A 25850-nucleotide genomic window follows, 5' to 3' on the forward strand; every position below is an offset into this window, starting at 1 on the left:
TTGGATATGGAATAACATTAATAACTTTAATAAACAAAGTTCTAAGCTGTTTTGATTAATAGTTTAACTTGTAAAACTTCTAATGAACTTCTATTTTGAATATTTTGGTCAAAGAGTCAAATTAATTAATTTATTTTGGATGTTCAATTATATTTTGGATTTAGATGTTTTAGCGTTAGCAGGTAAACATTGTACACTTCAAAATGGTTGGGCAAAATATAGACAAACTCAACTGTTGGTTTAAATTAACCTTAAATATTTCTAAATATTGTAAAAAAAAATATTGAGTGATTTAACTTATAAAATAAAGTCGACATAACTAAAGCAAATTCAACTTAATGTAAAAAGTGAAAGCCACTCATCATTTGTCAAGATAGTTGAAAAGACCTGTATATAGTTGATTTAAGTGCAAAAACATTTTTACCCTACCATGGGTTAAAGGATTATTCCTAGATAAAAAAACTAGTTTTGCATACGTCATGCTTGACCTTTCTACGTCATGACACATTACGTGAGGTCGTGGTGACGCATCACACGGATAGTGCAACACGAGAAGTTGACATTTTTCTTGCAGAAAAAGACAATCGTTTCCCTAGATAAGACCCTCATTTGGGATCGTTTAATGCTGCGTTAAAACGGCAATTTTAAACTGCATTTAAACTGTAACGTGTTGGGGTCCAATAAAGTCTATTAAATTGAGAAAAATCCTGGAATGTTTTTCTTAAAAAAAACTTAATTTCTTCTCGACTGAACAAAGAAAGACATCAACATTTTAGAAGACTGGGGTGAGTAAATTTTGGGGATTTTTTTTAAGAAAGTGGAGTAATCCGTTAGCCTGGGAAAACCCAGACAACTTCTGGCGAATTTAGATTTGCTCTGCAAGTAAGTCTGCCAAAGAGCCCATTCAAGCCCATTTCTAATCCGTCGAAATCGCGGCACCAATCAGAAACGTTGGGGCGGGCTTTACATGATGACGACAGCGCAGCGACGGTGAAGCAGATTTTGTACATTACAAAGATGGATACCGCCATGGAACATCACTCGTTTGAATCAGCTATTGCATCTGATTTAAGCGATTTAAACTTATCCTTTTCGTTAAAACCAGAGGAAAGAACAACATTCGAAGCCGTCATATCTAAAAAAAACGATGTTATCAATGTCTTACCCACTGGATTCGGCAAATGTCTGATATAACTCTGCATCTGTCATCTCCTTCATCGCTCTGATTGGTTTTAGGTCTATCCAATTGCGGCCAGAAGAATTTTGAGCGACATAGGTTGGTGACGCCCCTTTGGAAATGATTTGACTATGAAGCTTTGCCAGATCATAACTCAGTTACAGTACTACTGAGAATGGTCTGGTTTTAACCAGGCTAGTAATCCTTTAAAACAACCCAACAATTATTAAGGTCACGTTCTTCCTGATCCCATTTTTTTAAACCCTAGTTAGTTTGTAATGTTGCTGTTAGAGCATAAATAATACCTGTAAAATGATAAAGCTCAAAGTTCAAGGCGATATATTTTTTCCTTAACAGAATTCGCCTTTCAAAGCCTACTTTGAGCCTTTCTACTTCCTGCTTTAATGACGTCAGAAAAATGAAAAGAGTTGTTTGACTAAACTCCGCCCACAGGAATACATCAGTCGCCAGCTAAGCTAACGGCAAGCTAAGCTGCTATCGAATCACAACACACTAAACAATCGACACAATATGAACTCGTTACGTAATTCTGAAGGAGGGACTTTTTAGAACAAGGAAGGCATCAGCCCGTTTTTAGGACGGTGAAAACAGCGCTATACAGATAAGTAAATTGTGTGAAATACACAGCATTTTTTTTACACGTGAAACATGAACACGTTATATTGCACACTGTAAACACAACCAAAGCTTCAAAAACACAGAAAGAACAGGACCTTTAAGAGTAACAACAGTTCATTGGTATTTCAAACTTTCAAATTTTCTCCAAAATGATTACATTTGTAAAATTACCAAATTTTTATAGTACAGCAGATACAAGTTCTTTGGTCACTAATAACCAATTCTGTGTACCCAAGGGCAGTAAAGCAAAATATGAGAGTATGATTTTAGTCAGTTCATCAGCACAATAGTTGGTAGCCCAAACAAAGCTCTGCAGGTTCAATGTATGCAATGTATGGCATAATTCAGTTGTATTTGTCAGAGTTTGGTAGCCTTCAGTTTGAACTACGAAATTACAACATGATAAGAAAGATGTACATGCATAAGATGCAGCACACTGCATCTGTTGTTTATGAAATCGCTTGAATGTCAAAGTCTTGATCTCTTAGTGCAATAGCCTCTTTATCATTCATTAACCTCTATCGTAATGTTCCCGTCCCATAATATCCCTGTACAGCTGAGGCCACGAACATCGTCCCCTAACCAACCCATGCTCTGACACGCTAATGTATCGTAAGTTTGGTGCCGAACTAAAGGTGACATCATATTTTTCCTCTCACTCTCCTTCTCTCTTGCCAACCCTTCATCTAATTGCCCTGTGCCAATAAGAATTAATTAGTCTGCTTATTTTTCTTGGGTTTTGGAGAGCTTCCCCATCTGGCGGGAAGGCGGTCCTCTGTGAGTCTGATTAATGGCGCTGAAAGACAGTTGCCGGAGAGTCTCCGCTCGGGCTGACGGCTTGTGTTCTGGTCTGGGTCAGAACCCACAGCAGGCTGCGCGGGTGCCACCCCATTATACCGGCGCAAACTTTCCAGACTCAACCTCAGAGAGAGTCTGAAGACCTTTTCCAAAAACAGTAACGTTGACAACAAAGGAAGTGATGACCGGGACAATTACACACCTGCTAATTCTTTCAAGGGCTATCAATCACCTGATTGGACGGTCAGGGATATCACCTCAACCTGACATTGATATAAACAGAGTCAAAAGCAAGCAAAATCACTGAATGATATGTTGACAGTGCGCGAATGGGACAGGCGCCGGTGCGTGAAAAAGGCTGAGAATACAAATGCACAGCAGACGTCAACCTGCTCTCAACAGATCACTTAACATTACACAGCCAACCTCAATCACGTAGTGAAGATCTGCGTGGTGACAACTGGCATGGTCTGTCTTATCAGGTAAAGACTTTTAACACCACTGAGGACAAATACTTTAAATATAGAGTGGGATTTATGCTGCAATATAATTTTTTATCGCAAAGTATATCAGCATAACAATTTCACAAAATGAATACAATCTGTATTAGAATCCACAAGTTTTTGCAAAACATAATGAACCATCTTGAACCCAGCATGACTTTACAATGTTCCAAATAGCATATTTTGTGCTTTGACTTATATTTTTATTTGATTAATGATCAAACAATAGTACTGCATTTTATGAATGTTTTATACTCGTTTATGTCAATATTTAATTATGGATCTTATATCACATTTTTATGCATTTTTAAAAAGATCTGTCTTTGGGTCATCTGTCTTTGGGTTCAGATGCATTTACCATGAGGTAATGCGATGCCCTTTGGTCATCGGCTGATCTTGGGTCTGTGGAGCTCTTTCTTCAGCTCTGATAACTTTAAGCTTCCAGCCAAGGAGAAGAAGAAAGCTGATAGATCTCCCAGGCCACTGGAGCCTGGACTCATTTGTCAAGCACATGTCAAAGGGAAGATGACATTTACAGCCCTGTGAAGTGACTGCCTCCAGCTCGCTGGGTAGCCCTGAAGTAATAAATGTTTACCTTAAAGGAAGAGTGCTGCCAAACCAACCCCTCACCGACGACAGAAAGAGGGCCTCTCTGCTCTCGGGGTCCTTATTTCCAAGACCCCTCACTCACGCTGTCAAAAAGAAACAGATTAATGACACAATTTGCCCGACAAATCATATTAGTGGAAGCAGACGCAACGGTGAAAAACTTTTTCTTTCTTCCCATACCATTTTCAAGGAGCGATATCATTTCAAATAAGATGTATTCCTGTCTGACATTTATAAAGGTGGGTGGTGAGAGGGAGAGAAATATAATGATCCTCAGAGACGGGTAGATGACCAGCTTTGAACAAATCTGGAAAAAAAAACGCTGGAAGAGAAGGATCTTTTCATAGTGCCGTCTATGAACGAGCCTCTTTTGCTGTTTAATGCAGTGAACTGATGTACAAATAGTGAGTTCAATAACTCATTGGACGAATACAGAATGCTTTACACGCTTCCGATCAACAACTCTTAATAGCGAGAAACAAAGCTGCCATCTGTGGACCCCACATCATCATAAAGGAAGTTCAATCCCTCTTACTTTAGTCTGTAACGGTGTCGGATGAATAGACTGAAGATAAAATGTTATTTTTTATTATCTCCATGTCCTCAGCCACTTAAACGAAAGACAAACGTTTAAAGGAATAGTTTATACAATTGTATTCTGTTCATATTCATCCTGATAAAAACGCATAACGTGATCCGTTATGAAGAATGAAGTCCTTGAAAGATCCCTCCTGACAAATCTTTGAACGCTCAAATAACCTTAATATTTAAAGGGATGAAAGGGAGCGTCCATTGAGATGCTTTAAAAAAGACTGCGAGAACGGGGGTCCTTCGAGGCTACTTTTCACGGACAGTACTGCAATCCGATTAGATTGGAACAGAGCCATGCAGGACAGGCTGTGGAGGTGATTCAGTACCTCCAGAGAGGGCATGTGTAGTCTCTTCTAATCATTGGTCTTGTGTGCCGCAGAAGACATGGAGATGTTGTACTAAAAAGACCCTTCAATTCAGCACTGAGGTTGAGAAGGGCACATGTGAGCTAAAGGATATATGAAAAAAGTGACAATTATTATTTTTAGTGGTGTTTTTTAAACGCTTAGTGGTAATTTTGTACTCGTACACTGTCTAAAAAAACGGTCAAGAAAATGGTCCCAAGCTGTCACTGGGGCAGTACCCTTTAAAAAAGTCCTAATAGGTATGCATACATTTGGTACTAATATATACCTTTGAGGTACTAAAATGGACTAAAGCCCGATTTATAGTCGTGCGTAAGTTCTACGCCGTAGTTACGGCGTAGGCTATCCATAGCCTGTGCGTAGCCTGACGTGCACCTCGCAAAAATTGTAACAGCGCGTCAGTTCTATGCGGACTGTGAAGTCCTTCCTCAAACGCGTCAGAAAAATAAACTGTAACTTAACGAATACTTGTCATAGAAACAAAAGATAAATGTCTCCATAATGCTTGGAATGTCAGCTTTTAAATTATGTAAGTGATATCGAAAACATATATTGTCATTTGGTGTAAACTGTATGAGAAGGAGGAGAAGTACCGTCTCTCTCTTGTTACCTGATTATCTGTAATGAGATGAGATCGCCACACCCTCGCGCCATTGAAGTGAACGAGCAGAAACATCCATATGCCTCGTGCCTCCTGCAGTCAATGGATACGCAATTCACAATCCAGTCTCTCCATTCCTTGTTGTTTCATCCGAATGCACCAAACACGACATCTAAATCCTTATTTACTTGCGTATGTGTGTCAGTATCTCCAGACGCGAGTGTTTTCTTTGTTTTTCCGTCAAACATTTCACACGATGGGAACACACATACACAAACACACGAGTCAGGAAACTCAACGCGGTTTTTGGTATTCTTATAAAATACGCGATTGCAAACAATACAATCCTTATTTAGTTGCGTCTAAGCGCATATCTCCGCACAGCAAGTTTATTAAACACAGGATCACTCGCGTGTGCACACATTCACTGCTTTCATGATCAACACGTGAGGTAATGGCGGCGGCTGTAAACAAACATTAATACGTTACGCTTGTCCCTTGTTGTGTTTCTACTATAATGATTACAAAAACACAAATAAGAGTCCAGACAACGATAGGCAGTTTTTATTTTGAGCTGTTTACTGCACAAAAGTAAAACTCTCGCTGGCCAACCAAACACTATCCTATGTTCATTTTTACGATGGCCAAAACAGCACCTTTACTATGATTACTATGGTTTTTAAAGGTATACTTGTGAAATTAATAAATATTTCTATATATACACACATTATATATATAATTTTTTGTTATAAATTCCCAAGTAAACCTTATGGTTTTACTACAGAGAAAGTTACATTCCTGTTGAACATCCCCACAAGGCTCATTATGTGGCTCATTATTCAACTCTTTTGTTTTCTCCAGCTGTCAATCACTGATTATTCACGAGCTTTCCCGCCTCTACGCATACAGCCTTTCAATATATTGTTTTATGTGAATGAGCAGGCCGGATGATTTTCACATAATTTTGAAGAAAAAAACTCTAGACTACTAGATCATATTTTAAAAAGTCTTGGGAAAACATGTTTAGAATGAGTTTTGTGGACTTGTATCAGTGACTTAAAAATGTAGCTTTTTCAAAAACCACGCATAAACATTTTTCTCTCAAAAATACAAACATGTACATACATGTTGATCATATAATATTGTAGCCCAGTTTGTGCTGAACGCAGTTTTATGAGAATTTTGCCATTTATATGTTTTTAAGCAACTGAAATAAGCACAAATGTCAGTGCATGTCAAAACTTCCCCAGGGCCCTAAAAACCCCTTAGACCCCAGAGGGTTAACTTTCCAATTTTTGCTGTGTACAATATGTACATCTGAGGTACTAATACGAGCTCTTTATGTGCAAAGGTGTTCTTTTTGAGAGGTACCACCCCAGTGACTATTAGGAACCATTGTTTGATCATTTTCTCTGCAGAGTAGCAACACTCACAATACCTTGGGAAGCCAGTCTCTAGCAACCTCCAAGTAATGCAATAACATTCTTGAAACTGCCCAAATAATGTGCAATGGACTTGACTTGCTTGTTTCTTTTTTACCAAAATGTAACTTTATTATATTTAATTACAGTAAAACTGCATTTACTGTTTTTATTTGTTTGTAGTTGTTAATAGTAGTTTAGTGGCAGTGTTTACTAGGGGTGCACCCACATTTCGGCTGCCGAGAAATTTCAGCCAAAATCGTATTATCGGTTTCGGGCCGAAAAAAATAAACGCAAGGCGAAAATGAATGTAGCCTCCCCCAATTCTTGAGCAAGCGCTTACAGCCCATGCATCATAATGTTAAGTCTGTGCTATTATTTGAAATTGTTTGATGTGCGATGATACACAGCCCTCTCACATGCTTTATCATATTGCTTAGTTGATCTGTCGCGTGTGCAGCTCAGACATTCATGTAACCCTGCTGTTCGCAACACTGCTTGCACAGTTTGCACGCAAGTATTTATCTGCCCCAAGCACCAGCACAGACAGTAAGAGACTAATCAGTACAGCAACTCATGTTCTTAATGAGAAGATCAACTGTCTTTCCAGCCAAAAAGCTAAACAACTTTTGTTCTTAAGAAATAAACTTGCCACAATTGCTTAAATAAACAACAGTCCAATTTTCTGTGTGTATATAGCTGTTACATTACATGTGCATAGCACTGCACAACAACTGTGTTTTGCTAAAACTAAATAGGCTATGTGTTTACAGTTTGAGTTTGGATTAAGTTCTACAGCAATTTGCACAGCAATTTAAAATGTAAGTAAAAATAATTTACATGCAACAGCAGAGAAGAGTAAAGCCCCACGCACTGCCATTCTGTGTTTCAGAATTCAGATTTAGTAAAGACAAGCAATTTATGTGTGCGTGTGTGTGTGTTTGCGTGTGTGTGTGTGTGTGTGTGTGTGTGTGAGTGTGTGCGTGAGTGAGTGTGTGCGTGAGTGTGTGTTTGTGTGTGTGTGTTTGTGTACCTGGTAATTATCACGACCAATTGTCCCCACAAAGATAGGAATACCAGTGTTTTTGTGACCTTGTGGGGACATTTTGAGGTCCCCATGAGGGAACAAGCTTATAAATCAAACAGAATGATGTTTATTGAAAATGTGAAGTAGGAGAAGAGTTTCTGTGATGGTTGGGGTTAGGGAATGGGGTAGGTTAGGTGAATAGAATATACAGTTTTACAGTAAAAAATGCAATACGTCTACGGAATATCCCCACAAAACATGGAAACCAGTCTGTGTGTGTGTGTGTGTGTGTATATATACAGATATATATATATATATATATATATATATATATATATATATACAGATATATATATATATATATATATATATATATATATATATATATATATATATATACATATATATATATATATATATATATATATATATATATATTTATATATACATACATACACACACATATATATATATATATATATATATATATATATATATATACATATATATATTTATATATACATATACACATACATACACACATACATACACACATACATACACACATACATACATACATACAAATATACAGAGAAAAGTTAACATTTTAAAGTTTTAAAAAAAGCCATTTTTCGTTGAATCCTAAAATTTCGGTTTCGGCCAAGAATTTTCATTTCGGTGCATCACTAGTGTTTACCGTTATTAGTAAGAGGATTGCCACTTTTGTTTATTATTATTTTTTATTATAAAACCTACACTTTTAACCCGAATCAGTTGACTTTAATAGAAAATTGCATGGAAACTCGTTGCACTAAATCATTTTAGTTTTAACACAGGGTAAAATTAAACAGGTTTAGTTGTATTAATGGAACCTTTACGCCGACCTGCCAACCTGTAAGCATTTTGGGTAGCAGGTAAGCATTTTTACCTCAAAGTATGCTGGTACGATTTGTCACTTTAAACTACGCAAAAACCTGGTGATGCCTCTGCTGCGCACAGTACTCAAAACAAGCAACAGAAAATGAAGAATATGTCCAATCATAGCACAGGGTTCATCTACCAAGTAGAAAGCAGGGATTATTGACAAGTCGTATGGCCTATCTATAACAAGAGTCTGCAATCGAAGGAACCACAAAGTCCCACGTGATCCTAGTTCCACCAGCACTTTCTGACGATTTTTTTAACGAAGAGTAAAGATGTCTGACCTCCTACGGTAAACTGGTCGGGCAGATGTGGAAAGTTAAAATACTGAATTAGACCGTCTCCTGGCCTCCTTTCATATAAAGTGCACTTGACCGCAAGATGCACTAACATTTCTTCTGATTTGTAAATGAGCAACATTTATAAATGAGCAACATTTATAAATGAGCGTTTACAATAAGTTACCATGATTTTACCATGTACCATAGGCGCAGATTCTGTTGGTGGATTTTTACACTCAATAACGTGCACTCATATCTCCAGGAGAGCATCTAGTTTCGGTCGATTGGACATATTCTTCATTTTCTGTTGCTTGTTTGAGTGTTGTGCACAGCAGAGGCATCACCAGGTTTTCAACGTAGTTTAAAGTGACAAATCGTACCAGCATCTTTTGAGGTAAAAATGCGTAAAGAAAATCATGAAGTCTAGGAACAATATGAGGGTGAGTAAATGATGACACAATTTCATTTGTGGGTAAACTATCACCCACTTTTTACCAGGAATATCACTACTTAACAGTGTTAAATTTTGCAGACCTGCTATAATTTGGAGAATACAGTATTTAACATTAATAATGCTATTAATGACCATGTTTCGCAAATTTTGTTAAACATAATTTTATTCACATTTATAATTTTTTTAAAGCAGTGCAGCATGTTACCTTAAAAGTTACTAAGATGTGTGTTTGCATGTGCGTTAAATTACTTGTTAAAAACCTGTGTTCTGTCCCTTCGGCTGATGGTACAAGTTGTCATTATTAGTCTTTACTAAAAATAATTAGCTCACATTATGATTTGATTTTTTTTGAGGATATGTTTTATAAAATAGCTATTAAGTTGAACAAAAAATAGTACATTTAATTTAAAATTTCTAGTTCAGTAAACTTAATTTTAAGCTATTTTATTGTGTTATATCAATTGCAACTCTCCACTTAGTTAATTAAGTTCAAATATATTTTATTTTTAATAATTTATATTAATGTTGGTGTTATAAGTACTATTATAAGACAAAATTCATGACTGACTTTAAGTCAATTATTAAATAACTTCATAAACAGTACTGTGGAGAAAAATACAATAAAATGTGCTGAACGGTTCATGTAAGTTAACACCGATCACCTGAACAGTGACTTTACAAAATGATCATTTACAACAAAACAACATCAATAATATAAGAACTTAAACCTCTGACATTTTATTTACAAATATTTAAGAAGTTAAAGTTTTTATCAGCCCTTATTCTGTGATAAAGCATAAATAAACAAAATATTCATTTGCAAAGGATTATGGGTATTCCTCACATGTACTGAACTGATCATTTTAAGTTTAGTTTACTTAAATGTTTTAGTTTAATTAATTTTGTACGCTTAAAAGTTTAATAAACTAAATTTTTTAAGCATAGGTCCAAAACACAAAATATTAAGTGATGTTTACTTCATTGTTTAAGTAAAGACAATACTGTATCTGGGTTAACAATGTAGTATTGGATTGGACCGCATAGTCTTTAGCATTTTTCTCAGATAGTGAAAATGTGTGACAATGTGCTTTCCTCTACAAAACCCAGCACGCAAAGCGCATTAAAAGCTTATGGAGCTACCATACAAAAATCAATGCTTCCCCATTATGTGTAGCAAAATGACAGTCAGGCTAAACTGTGAGGTTACAGTGACCCATGTGTGGAGTGAAGGGGTTTCTTTTGACACAGGCAGGGCTACAGTAGAAAGACAATTGAGAGAGGATAACGAAGCACATGGAGAGAGAGAGAGAGAGAGCTTTTGAAGGTCACAATGAGGTAGAGAGAGAGAGGGACAGAAAGAAAGAATGGAGCCGCCCAGTGGCGGCATGTCAGAGGTTGGAGCAGTACTGTTATCTGCTGATCCCAGAACTTCCCGGAGGAGTGCTGGAGTCCACCCGTCTCACGTAGTGCAGCGTGCATGGGGCCAGCTCTGCCGGCCGACAGGAAAGCTCGATTAGCGCACCACAAAGAGGCCGCTGCATAGGAACACTTCCCTTGGCGAGAGGAGATGCGTCCGCAAACACACACACTCCGGGCCCTTTTCCTGCAGGGGTGACAAATGCACACATGCACACACGGCGGTTTACCAAAGAGACAACACCAGGGACGTGTAAAAAATGGTGCGAGAGGTCACGCACTCACGTGGGCAGGGTAGCAGGTTCAAATAAGAGTACATTAGAAAAACCCTATTGTCTAAAATGATGTACTTGAGGTTGAAATGACAAAAAAGACCATGGTGTTACTAAATTATATTGTTCTTGAAAGTACCGTGTAAGTATTACATTTATTTCATGGTATTTTATTTAAACGTTTAGGGTAACTTGACTTGTTTCTAATCAATTTAAAAACTTTTTTTAAGTTTGAAAAAAACAACATTTTAATTATGCCAACATTTTATTTAAAATTAAAATAAAAAAATGAATACGTTTTTTTCCTTTCAAAAACTTTTATACATTTTTGCACTTAGAAGATGCTAATATATATATAGCATAGTTTTTATTTATTTTATTTTTCCCAATATAATTGTTATAGTTTTTAATTAATTCAATTAAGTTTGCTATAATTACAATATAAACACAGTATAATTAATTGTAAAAAATATAAAGAATTACAGTAATAAGCCTGTAAATGTTTGTAGTGTACTGTATATACACTGAAAAAAATTTAATTTACTAATTTTTTTTAAGGTAATCCATTTATTTAAGCTACATTTAAACAAAAAAAAATTAGAAAAACAAAACAAAACAAAAAACTTTTGTTTAAATGTAGCTTAAATAAATTCATTGCAACCACTCACCTCAAAAAATTTAGTAAATTGAATGAATAATTTTTTTTCAGTGTATTAAACTACCATGGTATTACCATTTAATAGATTGCACCATAGTACCACAACAGTAGTGTTTCGTAGGAGGACTATTGTATATGGCTATAAAAATTCTAGGTAGTTACAAAACCATAACTCTTAATCGCACAATACCAGGCAACATAATTTAATAGAACACTCAATACATTGACATTATTTTCCTGAGAGAGTAATAAACCTGCTCCACCCCTTTAATCAGAGGCAGCACAAAGATATTTTACCTGACCCGGCTCCATCACGCTATGGTTTGGGTTTACAAAAATGTCTTGATAATTAATCTGTAATGTCACATACTTCACCTCTGGAGGAGTAGGGGGTTACCGTTGGCAACCCTCCAGAGAGTGAACTGAATATGTTTGGGCTGGCCTCGGCCCTGCGCGTGCTGCTTGGGATCACACAATGGACTCCGGCCGGGGAAGCGGGCCCGGACCAGATGGGAAGAGAAAGATAGCAGAAGCGGGATGGGTGGTGGAGGCCCGGTGAGCGAGATCTGGACGGCCGTTAGGGGACTCCGTCCTGAAAGTCCATTGTTCGGGAAAGGAAAAACACAACAACAACAACAATATAAAAAGCAGTGACACTTCCCGAATCTTTTTATATGATCACGCGAAGAACAATCGTGCAGGCGGAACGGGCTGTAGCGAGCGTATTGGAGGAAGCTTCCCCTCTGAGACTCTAAATGATCTTTTCACACCTCTTTCTGAAAAGTGTACAGGAAGAGAGGTGAAAACAATGTAATTTGCTGACTAAGACCAAGTGTGTTCTGCTCATCTGTGAGTTTACAATGGCCTTTGGCCCGGTTCATAAGCAATATTTAAGTAGAAAATGGGAAATCCCACATTAAATTTCCATTATATAAAACAAAGTGGGGAAATTTACACTTAGCGCTCTGTTCCTGATAAGACACGTCACATCATGATCATGACGAGCTATTAGGTGCATAACAATTTATAAAGTTTAGTATGTGGCCTAAACATAGCATTTAAACGTAGCACACATATGGAAGTGAATTAACAGTATGTTAATGTTCGTATTGCAGGTGGTACACTTTTAATAAAATGTGCATCACTACCCAAACAGTAAAGCCGCATAAAGTGACCAGGTGTAAATGCTCCGAAACAATCATGTCATTATATCTGATGCAGAAATAGGCCACTGAATGCCATTTAAACATATAGCCTTAAAAGGCAGAGTCTCCGGTTTGTTTGGATGTCAGCCCTCATATCAGAAGACACTCGATCGTCCACATCCTCTGTTACAAATTTGCGGTGAGGAGATATTTAAGACCCTAAGACCACACAAGTTGCATTAAAATACTATAGTTTCTCAGATGGGTCTTGAAATAAGATCATCCTCTTTAGATGACACAGATTAGAATGTGTGTGTGATTGAGAGAGAGAGGGCCTTTGTCCGTGTCTCTTTCGCTCTCTCTCTCTCTCGTTCTCTCTAGTCTAACCGAGAATGCTTATCCCGCTCGGTTGTAGATTTCAGTAACCCCTGAGGTCGTGCGCTTGGTATACCTCCAAATCATGAGTTAGCTGGAGTGTAAAATCCTCTGTGGGCAGGGATGTATCAGGAGATAAGTGTCCTGTTGTGTGATGTAGTAATATTTGGCCTCGGAGGTCTAGATGTGGCTATTTCCCCCGCACACCTCTCACAGCACTATTTTGCTCTCAGTGGTGCAGACATGAAACCATGGGATGATTAAACATCAGGAGAAAAACACAATGTTTATGTGACAACTATTCACTAGATTCAATGTGATGTGATTGTTTGAGTGTTGCATTGTAACGTAAAGGAAAGCATATATTTTGAATGACGAAACAAAATTATTTGGAATTTAAGGTATAATGTGCTATTACTGTTTCTACTTTGCTTAAATATAATGCTGTATCCAGGGCTCCAGACTAACTTTTTTCACTAGGAGCACAGTGGCCCCAACTGAAAATGTTAGGGGCACAACCAGAAAATTTAGGGGCACACACCGTAAATCAACATGCTAACCAATTATTCAAATTTCTACCAGTTTCCACTGTATTACTAATAAATACTTTGATGATAGATGCAGAAAGTACAATGTGCTGTTTCAAATTCACTGTCACATCACAAAAAAGGTCAAATTTACTGGTCGCACATGTGGGACTGGATGTAAAATTCAGTGGCACACTCTCAAATTTTGGTGGCAAAATGCGACCATTTGGTAGCAGTCTGGAGGCCTGGTATTCATTTCTGCTCATGTAATACGAACAATTAGTCATTGCCTGTTTATCACAAAAACAAATATGGATCTGAGACTTTAAATATCTGTTAGAAATAAAATCTGAATGCTTTTCTTTGGACAAAGTGCATTTAGCTTCCCCTAGAGTATAAGCTTAGAAATGCTTTGACACATTCTGGCAGGTCACTGTGATCTCTCTTTTTACCAGGCGAAACATGACGTAACGGCTTGGCAGCGCACACTAATCCTTCTATTGGAGATCAGTTGGACGTCTCCCAGTCGAAAAAAGCACCGTGAATGAAAGCAAGCAAGCAAGAGCCGGGCATAAAGCATGCAGCCCAGCAGGTGAGGTGAGAAAGGTAGCATACATAGCGGCAGGTGTCGTATGACGGTTCGTAATACACTCCGACAAGAATCTTCCGGAGTTTTTTTCCTCTCTTTCTGCCTCTCGCTCTCATCTCTCTCTCAAGTTCACGGGGTGATCTGTGTTTTTACATGGGCAGAGAAAGAGAGGGCTTTTTTGTTGTCTGGGTGAACTTTGGGATTTGGCTCAGACGGAGTTCAGCTGGGTGTTAGGTCAAGCCTCTTTCACTGTGCTTCGGTTTTGAAAGGCAGGTTCATATAACGCCAACTCATGGCTGGGTTGCGGAAATGCTAGATTAATGAAGTCGATTGTGGAGGACCCTTTGGCCTTGCGAAGCTGGTGGCCCTCCGAAATCTCAATGAGCCCACTGACACCCAAAACAAGACCCTTTTTTTGTGTGTGGGCATCGGGGGGAGAGAAGTCATGCCGAGATAGATTCAGAACATTTTTATGTTACACACAGCCAAGGGAAAAAATGAAGGGGGCAGATGAATACAGATACTTTTTATGCGATGAAGTCACTGAACTGAATCTAACCCACAAAACCCTGGCTGTCTGAAGGACATTATCTGCCTCCTTTGATTCAAGAGGTTTTCAGTGCTGGCTGTTAGCAGCACTTTGTAACAAACAGCATTATTTACTCAACTCCTGGCAGCGCTATTTGAAATGGAATGAATAACCTAGCATGTACTCTGCCATCCAGTACGCATCCCTCCCAGGAACCTTAACTAATCTTGAGAAAGGGATTTTTAGACACCGCCTGCCTGCCATTACAGTACCATCAGAAGGCACTTACTGCTAAACACAAAAACACGGGCTTTTAGATGCAACGGTCGAGAAAAACAGCATAACTACATGCAATGTGAGCAGTGATGTTTTTCTTTGTCAAGTGTACTAGACGATTTAACAGAAATAACAGCGATCACCTCCCATCTCCCATTATTGCAAATGATAAATGCCAAGTTTATTGTTACTCGCTATTAATAGTATCATTTTTATTACGCAGTTACCTGCCAAAGGGTAATTGACATAAAAGGCCTGTGGACATGAATGATAATGAGGGTTCTTTTGGATAAAGGTTCACTTCTGATTAAAGAGAAGAGGCTTTAAAATGATCCATCCAAAGGAAATCTGTATTGCTTAGGAGTTGTTCTTTTATAGCTTAATAATTCGATTTTGACTCAGGTTTCTCCCTTTTATTTTTGAAGAGACTCATTTTAGAAATTAGTATTTATGTCTTGAAGGATTTGTTTAACTGTTTTAGGGCATTGACATTTCTGAACTTTTAATTGTAGGCCTTTGAGTCTTTTTTAATTTAATCTCAGTTCATGGCTATCTTTCGGTGCTCTGAAAGAGAACAGTTGTTTTCAGAGTAAATGTCAAGGACGGGAAGCCTAAAAGTTTATATTTACATAGGGCCGCACGGTTATAATTAAAAAACTAATCAGGATTACAATTACGGGTGAAACAATTACATAATCGCTAAAAGCCACAATTACAGCTGTCCATTTGTGCTCATTTCTCTGCGTTTCGGTAGTGTGTTTGGGCAAAAAAAAAATTTTTTTAATTGATAAATTGATGTGTCCTTTAGCCATTCATTTAGATTTTTTACTAGCTACATAACTCCCATAATTATTTGTTATTTACATTATATTATTTAATATTGGATGTTTACAATTTACCATGCAGCTGCTTCACATGTTAAATATGTAATGTAAAAGCAGTTAATCTGCAATAATAATAGCAATTACAATACCAAGGTAAATCAGCCATGCACTGTAAAAAAAATGCAGCACGAAGTCAATTCAACCTAAAATTTTGAGTTTTGGCTTAAAAAAGTTGACATAACTTATAAAATCAAGTTGAAATTGTTTAACTGAATTTTTTAAGTTAAAGTAACGTAACAATATGTGGTAAAGTTAAAATTGTTTAACTGAATTTTTTAAGTTAAAGTAACGTAACAATATGTGATAATTTACAAATTTCATGTATGACTTTTTTTGTTCCTGTGTGCAGTGCCTACAATTATTTGCTGCCTTAATATTTTTTTTGTTTGTGTTTAATCAACTCAGGTTTACAAGTCATTTTAACTTATTTATTTTTTCTTGACAAGAGATGAGTTGCTACAACTTATAAAAATAGTTGAAATAAGTTAACTTCATTTTATAAGTTATAGCAACTTATCTCTGATCAAGATAAATAATAGTAAGTTAAAATGACCTGTAAATTTGAGTGGATTAAACAAAACAATTTTAAGGCAGTAAATAATTTTTTACCCTGCATTTAAAACTTTTCTATTTAAAATGTATTAATAAATGTTAACATTAACACACTGTAAAAAATACTTTGCTGCCTTAAAATTTTTTATTAAATCAACTCTGATTTATGTCAACAGAGTCATGTCAACAATTATCTTTAAAGGTGCCATAAAATAAAAAAAATATTTACTTAGGGATAGATGGATAATAAGAGCTCTGTACATGGTAATGACATATCGTGAGCCTTAAACACGATTGTTTTCTCATTCTTATGTAAACTCTGTGCATGCAAAAGATCATACTGTGATAACACCAACACCAAATTGTCACAACTTGTAAAATATAGTTGAGAAAAGTCAATTTAATTTTATAAGTTATAACAACTCACCTGTAGTTATAACAACTCATCTCTAGTCAAGATAAATAATAGTAAGTTGAAATGATTGTAAATCTGAGTTGATTCAACAAAAAATTTTAAGGCAGGAAAGTATTTTTTACAAAAATCCACCATGAAGTTAAAACAACTTTCACTGCTTAAACTGTTACATGGATCTAACTCAATAAAATTAAGACAACATTTTCCAACTACTTTTTGCAAGTTTATTGAACTGATATTTTGAGTAAAGACAACTTAATATGGATTTCAACGCATGCAAAAATATAGCATTTTAAGGAAATGCCAATAAATTAAATACAATGTAAAAAAATCAGCATATTATACAGAGACTTAATTAAAATGGGTAACATTTAAATGAAAATATACTAGTTAATGTCTCCTGATTTATTAAATAATTTTATTAAAATCAAGTTGAGTTAACTAATAGTAATAGCATTACTCAGTTAGATTAACTTATTTTCTTGGAACAATTAACTTATTTATGGTTTGTTGTTGTTTTTGTTGTTTTATTTCGTGAGATGAGCACGAAACGTTTATTTAATCAATGCGCCCACTCAGTTTTGTTTTGGCCAGCTTTTAAACGCAACATACTTTAGTATGCAGTCTGTGCACAAGCACCAGTCTTCTGAACAATGGTAACTACAAAACTCGAAGAAACAGAAACTCTTCCAAATCTCAAAGATAAATTAAACACTAACAAGTCTCTTTTTATTTTAAAACACATGAAATAGAGCTTAAATTCAAATTTTACTCTCCAAATGCAGTACCATTCAGTGCAAATGCAGTTCATTGCCTAGTTAGTTATGTTTAATAAAATCATTCATGTAGTTTTAACACAACATTAAGTTAATTTCCTTCTAACAAATTTAAGTGGATTAGACATGATAAAATAAAGTTGAATTTACTCAATAATGATATATTTTATATATAATCATATTTTGATTTTAAAAAAAAAACAAGAATTAAACATTTTTAATACAGTCTACTCGTTTTATTTTTCTTAAATCTCTTAAGGCACAGAAACACTTTCAAGTCAATTTAACCTACTATTTTAAGTTTTGACCTGTGAAAAATTAACATCAATTTGAAATGGTTTAACTTTTTAAACTTTTTTAAAACAATATTTTAACTTAACATTTTAAGTTAAAGTAACATAAAAATATATGTTGATTTGACAAATGCTGCAGATTTATAAATGCAAGTATTGTTCATTGTATGACTGCACGATATATTTAAGCAATAAGGTACGAGAGGCTGTGCTGTATCGTGAATAAGTAACGGCTGAAGGGCGTTGTTAGGCACGACGCGAAGCGGAGTGCCTGCAACCCATTCGGCCGTTGCTTGTTCACGGTGCAGCGATTGCCTCGAGTAACTTATTGCTTTTATAAAACGGTTACCACACAATATTAAATTAAAAAAAAATTAGTGCAACTTTCATGAAGTTAAATCAATAAAAGCGTTCCTTCCGCTAGAAAAAATAGTACCTGAATGAAAACAACAACATGGAAGATCAAATAAAAAAAACAAACTGATCTCAGACATTGTCTCATTATATATTTATGTGTTGATAAGGGTGTTGCTAAGGGCGCAGTGACATTAAATAGAACCGATGGGTGAAGCGGTCATAGCAGTGTTTTATTGTGAATAAAGCACACCTATTGACCAATCAGAATCAAGGATTGGAACTAACCGTTTTATAATGCAATTTATCATATATGCATATTGCAATGGTTTGCAATAACTGAATGATTTCACTGCAGCTGAAGGTATGGGTCAAAGTTGTAGGTCGATGCATATACAGTACTAGAGAGAGCGAGAGAGATACAGAGAGAGAGAGAGAGAGATGCTTTCTTTGCCCAGAAAATGTATGTTATATCATTTGAAATTATTTTATTAAATTTAAATGGATTTTACAACTGTATTTTTTTATATTCTGCTGCCTTTTTTATATTCTGCTGCCTCATTGTTAATTTGTATTACCAACCCTTTTGTGTGGAACTTTATTAGAGACCATAAACTTTCCTGGCTGCTTCAATAGCGCTACAGATATAGATTTGTCAGCCTAAGAGGAAGGTTACATTTTAATGTTATTTCTCATTTGTGACATGCAGCCTCTCATATCCTACACATGAGAGACTTGCAACTAACGCACATACACACACACACAGAGACAAACAATGAGGAAAGGGCATCATAACAGCTGTGTTTCATTTTGCACTGAACACGATCTAACACCACAGGAGTGAATTTGGGTCAGAATACTTGGGAGGCATGAATATCAAATGGTGTTTTGAAACTGGTGAATTATTATGTCTTTCACTGGTGACATTTTCTGCTGGCATATGGCAGCAAGCTCATGGGAGAGCAGGGGCTTTTTGATGCATATTTTCAAGTCCAAACTAAAGGACGGTTCTGGGCATATGTCGCCGTCTGTTTTTGCCTTGTGAAATGATAATACAGTAGCCTCTCTTCATCTGGATAGAGCAACGGGTTCAGCTAATCATTAAATCTCTTTCTCTCACACTGTTTTTTAATGATATCACTTGTAGTCATAGTCGATATGAAGACCACAAATCCCATGGTGCTTTGCAGTCTCATACATCAACCACACAAGGTTTGACTGGTTAGCATAGCCCAGTTAGCCTCTGCTGATACGGAGAAAAATATGTTACACCATAGGGACAATAAACATTACAACAGTGTCGTATTCAGCAATCTCTACATGGGAATTGAAATTGAAAACGGCTGAAGTCAAAAATTAATTATCCATCTATAGTCAATGTAGTGGAAAATGTAATTTATAGAACAATTATGGAAATAACGTGCTCAAATTAAGTAAATAACTTGCATACACATAATGATTAAGTCAATATATTAGCACTCATATAGCTAATGTTTTGTAAGCTACTCGGTGAAGTAGCACTTTGGTTGCCTGTAACATTTTCAATTAAATTGAAATTTCATAAAGCCACATTTAGAGCCATAACAGGTGGTATAATCCTAGCCGTTTTGTAAGTTGTTAATGGTAGTTTCAGTGCTTCAGCCTTGACTCGCAGAGATGTACACGGCCGTTTGACAAGCGTGTGCACAAGTGTCTACGTCTGTCAGACACGTCGATGTAAAATTCTCCAAGAAAACAGACACACACAAAACACACACATACCTATTCTCTCCCTGACTCCCTCCACTCCCCCCGGCTCTCCGAAGCCCTCCAACACACAGAAGCTCTTTATACCGAAATCAAGTCACCCTTTTTCCTGTTCTCGCTCCATTGGGAACACTTCTCTCTTGGCGCTCTCATTGGCATGCTAAAGAATCTTGATATTTTTGTCTGACATATTAAAGAAGGAATTAAGCAGAGCTATTGAGGGGCTTATGTCCTAAGCATTTTACTTTTTCATGCCTCTTATTTGAAAGCCGGCCAAGTAGATGAGTAGAAAAGATGTGGAGAGAGAGCTTATTGACGGCTCTGCGGCCAGCCTCTCTGAGGGACGGGCAGAAACAATACGCTGACTGTTAGCCGCGGCCTGGCGATACTGTAGTGCACGGAGAAATGAGTGAGCTTTCTGTGCTTGGTTTTTCTCCCTCTCTCCCAAGAAAGCTGTTACAATGAAACCAACTCTAAAGCAGCAATTTGTAAGTCAAGAGCCTGGCAAAGTGGATTGTAATGGGGGGGTGGAGAGAGACTGAAGGAGATTGGCTCCTGAAACTGCCACCACTTGTTCTAGGGTCTTTGTTCGGCATCAGAGGGAAACAGTGCCCAGTGTAGTGCCCTGCTGTCCTTCACAAGTCCACTAGTGTTCTCCATGTTCCTCTCTATCTCCAGCGTTATTTGTCACTCCATCAGGCTGTTATATATCAGGTTATTTGATAGTCACAGATCAAAAGAGCGTGAACGTCGAATTTGCTTAACAGTTTTCGTGTGGTATTTTAGGGCAAAACCCTGCGTCTTGTAACTAAACACCGTAGAGCTGCAGAAATGTGTGTCAAAAGGTCATTCTTTACCTATTTTAATTATTTTTTTATCTGGAAAATTATTTTATATGGTGGTGAAAATGTTTTTTTATATATACAATATACCGATTATAGTAGGGGTGAGCGGGGCACAAGCTAACATGGGGTTAATTGTAACACAGCTACTTTACATATTTATACAAGGCCGAGCAATTTGTGCTTTTGGTCTTTTCTCTTACTGTCAGAAGATGATCTCTTGTGAATTAGTGAAAAGTTTTGATGTGTTTTGGTTAAACAGAGTCTTTTGAAGGCATAAAAGTACATTTCCTCATCTTAAGTTTATTTCGATTTCTGAGTTGGGTGTCTAAGTCACCAAATCCAACCTTATATTATTTTAATCAGTCTTGTTACCTAAAACATAACACCATTTTGAAACATGTAAGCAACTCTTAGTAAATTATAGCTGGAATTGAAAACGGAGGGTTACGCAGGTAACCCAGGTTCTGTGAATGAAGGTCAACACGCCACAGTATGGGTCATCCTCTTTGAGAGGGTGAGCTGTTAGGAGACAGAATAGCAAATTAACCACTCCCCGCTACGTGCGTGCAATCAGCCCCAGTCTACATATACAGGTGCACGCACCCCGGCACTTTCTCTTTTTTCCATCAAGCATCATGCCACTCCCCGAGTGACCACGCAGTGTGGCGTGTTGACCTTCATTCACAGAACCTGGGTTACCTGCGTAACCCTCCGTTCTATTTCATATCGGTCAACACGCCACAGTATGGGTCAACAGTGTACCAAATAAAGTCACGAGGGGGAATTAGCGGGGAACCATTCAGTAGAAAAATGACAAAAGACAGATATTCACTTCACATAGGTCTTATTGAAAACCAGATCAAACAAATCACCAGGTGTCGAACACCTTGTAGAAACTGAAAGTAAAAAGGCCACAGACAAAATCACAGTTGGCTCCCAGTCTGTAGGACAGAGGCAGCTACAGTAGAGGCCACATTGAGGCGGTAAAACCGTGCAAATGTCAGTGAAGACCTCCAGCCAGCTGCAGTACAGATGTCTTCCAAGGAAGCCCCCTTAAACAAGGCCCAAGAGGCCGCCATCCCCCGGGTGGAGTGCGCCACAACCCCTGTAGGTAGGGCCAGCCGCTTCTTACTATAGGCCAATTCAATAGTCTTCACCACCCAGCGAGTCAGGCGCTGTTTAGAGACTGCCTGACCACGGTTTGACTCCCCATAACACAAAAACAGCTGATCTGTTTGTCTGACAGCTGCAGTGCGATGGACATAGGCCCGCAGTGCCCGGACAGGGCAAACAAGGTGCAACTTAGCAGTATCAGGAGAATCATGGGGAGGAGGGTGAAAGGGATCCAGAATCAAAGGTCTTGAAACAAAAGATCGTGGAAGAACCTTGGGCAAAAAAGCCGGGTTTGGCAATAGGGAGATGGGAGAACCGCTTTCCCCAAGCCGCAGACATGCAGGATGGACTGATAAGGCATGCAGTTCACTGACCCGTCTAGCTGATGTGATGGCTAGGAGGAACACTGTCTTAAGCGTAAGGAACTCCAAATCCACCTCAGACAATGGTTCAAAGGGAGCCTGTGACACCGCTTCCAATACTACCTGTAGATCCCAGGAAGGGACCATACAGGAACGCGATGGACTTAGCCTCCGTGCTCCTCTGAGGAACTGGCTAACAAGAGGCTGTGAGCCCACTGACAACCCATTCAAAGCATCATGGCCATTTGATATGGCTGCCACATCTCCTCTTAAGGGAGATTCCTTCAGACCATCTTCTAAAAGAGACTGAAGAAAAGACAAGATAACTGGCACGCCACACGAGACTGGGTCCACACCACTGGGATGACACCAGCGAACAAACCTCTCCCACCTACCAGCATAGAGGGCCCGGGTGGAGGGTGCACTTGCTGCCTGCAAAGTAGTTAAGACATTCTTGTCCAGACTGCCTGGCTGACTCCGTGTAATGGCCAAACATGCAGTCTGAGTAGGCCTGGGTTCGGGTGGCAGAGCTGTCCGCGACCCTGTGTTAACATATCCTGCCTGAGGGGAAGACACCACTGAGATCCTGCAAGCAGAGCCACCAGATCTGGCATCCATGACCGATTTGGCCAGTCTGGCGCCACAAGCAGCACCCTGGCTTGCAACCTCCTTATCTTGGCCAGCACTGCTGGGAGTAACGGAAACGGAGGGAAGGCATAGAGAAGGACTCGAGGCCACTCGTTCGCTAGGGCATCTATCCCCAATGTCCCTTTGGGACCTGTCATGGAGTACCAGAGAGGGCAGTGCGTCGTTTCCTGAGACGCAAACAGGTCTACTGACGCCTGTCCATACCTCGCCCAGATCTCCTGCACAATGTCTGGGTGCAGCCGCCATTCTCCTGGCCTCGGCCCCCCCCTGGACAGAAGGTCTGCTGCTACATTGTCCACTCCTGGCAGATAGACTGCCCGCAAGGACAGGTTGTGCGCATGAGCCCACCGAAGGAGTTTGTAAGCCCTCTGATGGAGGGACACCGAACGTATCCCCCCCTGGTGGTTGATGTACGACACCACCGTCGAACTGTCTGTCCGAACCAGGACATCCCCTGCCTGCAGACTTGGTCGGAAATGCACCAAGGCTCGACGCACAGCCTCGAGCTCCAGCAGATTTACGTGAGCCCCCTGCCACATGGGTTCCCACAGACCTTGGACTGGGCAGCCCCGCCACAGGGCTCCCCAGCCCAGACTGGAGGCATCCGTAGTCACGGTTTCTCTTGAACTCCGCTGGCCCAGAGGTACACCCTCCTGTAGGTCTAGGGCAGCCAGCCACCAGTGTATACCTGGAACACAACCTGCATTCAGCTGCAGAACACGTTGGCCGTCCTCGTAGGGGTTCACCTTGTTCCTCGAGAACCACTGTTGTAGCGGCCTCATATGAAGCAAGCCTAGTGGCACAACCTGAGCTGCTGCTGCCATTAGGCCAAGCAGCCTCCGACCAGACTTCACAGATGTTTGCTTTTCTCTTAGAAGTTGGTACAAGCTCTTCCTCAACACAAGCTGCCTCCGAGGAGACAGCCAGGCTCTCATTGTGGTGGAATTTAGCACCAGACCCAGGTACTCTACTGTGGTGCAGGGAACCAGTACACTCTTTTCCCTGTTTAATGCCAAGCCCAACTTGAGGAGGTGTGCTAACACCACCCCTGTGTCGATCTCTGCCTGCTCCCTGGTTGGGGCACAAATCAACCAGTCGTCCAGATAGTTCAGGACGCGAAGTCCCTGGCGCCGTAGCGGGATGAGAGCCGCATCCATGCATTTGGTGAAGGTGCGAGGCGCCAGAGACAGACCAAAAGGGAGAACATTGTACTGGTATGCTGCCCCTTGAAAGAAAAACCGGAGGTACTTTCTGTGATGTCTGTGGATTGGGATGTGGAAGTAAGCATCCCGTAGGTCCACTGTTGTGAACCAATCTCCGTGCTGAACAAAAGTGAGGACTGTAGACAGACGCAGCATCCTGAAGGGGAGGCGCTGTAAGTGTCGATTGAACCTCCTCAGATTGAGAATGGGGCGCAAGCCCCCATCCTTCTTCGGAATGAGGAAATAAGTGGAGTAATACCCCTGCCTTATCTTGTCTGAAGGCAGAAGTGTTACCGCTCCTTTTTCCAAGAGAACAGAAACTTCCTTTGAAAGGGAATCGTGTTCGGCGTTGCCCTTCAAGACAGTAGGGACAACCTTGTGAAAACATGGGGGTCTGGTTTTGAACTGCAGCCTGTACCCCGACTTCAGGGTGCTGAGCACCCAAGGGCAAGGAGTACACTGGCGCCAATGAGCAAGGTGTTGGGGTGTGAAACGTGATGTCGGAGGCTGGCAACCGTCAGCGACGCGATGCCCGTCCAGGTGGCCGACCGCTTGCAGGCCGGCCACCCCTCTGTTGGCGAAAGGGACGATAGGCAGCGTGGCTTGGGCCTGCTGTGTCAGTCTGAGCTGGTGCACGGGGTGGACTAGGGCTGAAACGATTCATCGAGTTACTCGATTTACTCGATTCAAAAAATTCCTCGAGGCAAAAATTCTGCCTCGAAGCCTCGTTAAATTCCTATGACGCGCACTACACGCGCCAATATCTGATTCACACGGACCGTTGTTCAATGTTCAGGAAGCACATCATAGCGCGTGGTTCATTTTGAATTTAGTTGGCGCGATGGCGGAGCGAATATGTCCATAAACGGCAGAGAGAGACTGTCTAAAGTTTGGGATCATTACATTCAGCATCTGAACTGAAAACATCCACTGCTGTTTCACCAAGCGTCGATGAAACAAGGTAACATAGCTTCCGCTGATTTTAATCCCATACTGTATTTGTAGCGATGTCGTTATGCGGTTTGACTAGATATGATGTTTAGCTTTGATGTTTTTAAGGAGTAAACGTATTCACGTTCAATTGCAGGACAGTATAGATTAAAAAAGAACCCCTTGACACACACGCATGCACTACAGGTGTGTGTACCAAAAAACGGCACCACAGTGCAATCATATATGGGCAACTTGTAATCTGACATATTTTGTTCAATAATAATAATCTCTGTCTTATTGGAGTTTAGCATAAGGAAGATATTATCTCTCACGCGAGAGACCGATCGCGCAATGCATCACATATGCTTAAACTTTTATGTAGCCACGCAACAATAATGTCAGCATGCATTCACTGTATACAGCGGGAGGTGATGTTGTGATTTTTCGAACGGATTCTTAACCTAAAATGCACCGCAATGCAAGTGATGCAAACCAAATGCAGCGTTATTGAAAAGTAATGTATGTATTTCTGCAGTACCAAAATGCAATGAAG

General features: G+C 39.2%; 1 long non-coding RNA gene across 4 annotated transcripts in view; it reads left to right on the top strand.

Annotated features, from left to right (window-relative positions):
* LOC129419615 (uncharacterized) overlaps nt 1-25850 on the top strand; it is a 353983-nt gene that overhangs the window by 67169 nt on the left and 260964 nt on the right. For all 4 annotated transcript variants that reach the window (XR_012357709.1, XR_012357711.1, XR_012357712.1 and 1 more), the window contains exon 3: nt 14236-14372. This is a non-coding gene — a long non-coding RNA (uncharacterized lncRNA). The remainder of the gene's footprint in view (nt 1-14235; nt 14373-25850) is intronic.

This window comes from Misgurnus anguillicaudatus, chromosome 15 (assembly GCF_027580225.2).
Source record: "Misgurnus anguillicaudatus chromosome 15, ASM2758022v2, whole genome shotgun sequence".
Taxonomy (NCBI): Eukaryota; Metazoa; Chordata; class Actinopteri; order Cypriniformes; family Cobitidae; genus Misgurnus; species Misgurnus anguillicaudatus.